This window comes from Penaeus monodon, chromosome 21 (assembly GCF_015228065.2).
Source record: "Penaeus monodon isolate SGIC_2016 chromosome 21, NSTDA_Pmon_1, whole genome shotgun sequence".
Classification (NCBI taxonomy): Eukaryota; Metazoa; Arthropoda; class Malacostraca; order Decapoda; family Penaeidae; genus Penaeus; species Penaeus monodon.
The window spans coordinates 19,646,340-19,646,571 of NC_051406.1; the positions used below are offsets into that span (position 1 = coordinate 19,646,340).

The 232-nt window shown below is 32.8% G+C and overlaps 1 protein-coding gene and 1 long non-coding RNA gene across 2 annotated transcripts in view; both read right to left on the reverse strand.

Annotated features, from left to right (window-relative positions):
* The window catches only part of LOC119586311 (protein FAM151B-like), a gene marked incomplete at its 5' end in the record, with an annotated part of 19,645 nt that overhangs the window by 13,752 nt on the left and 5,661 nt on the right, over positions 1 to 232 (reverse strand).
* Positions 1 to 232, reverse strand: part of LOC119586312 — a 4,506-nt gene that overhangs the window by 436 nt on the left and 3,838 nt on the right. The window lies entirely within an intron of this gene.

Sequence of the window (232 nt, forward strand, 5' to 3'; positions counted from 1 at the left end):
CTAATCAGCTCTACTACAGCCTTCTGTTGTCAACTGTTTGAACAAGTCAATTTATGATTGTAACTCTTACGAAGCATGTTACCATCATTTTGTGAATCATACTATACCATTGCTGGTAAAAATGATGGAAAATGACCATTGATAATTGCATTACAATTGTATGTTAGTGAATCTGGCCCCGAGTTTATAGATAATTATACAAAAATCTACTACCAATTCACCTTTTCTTTGA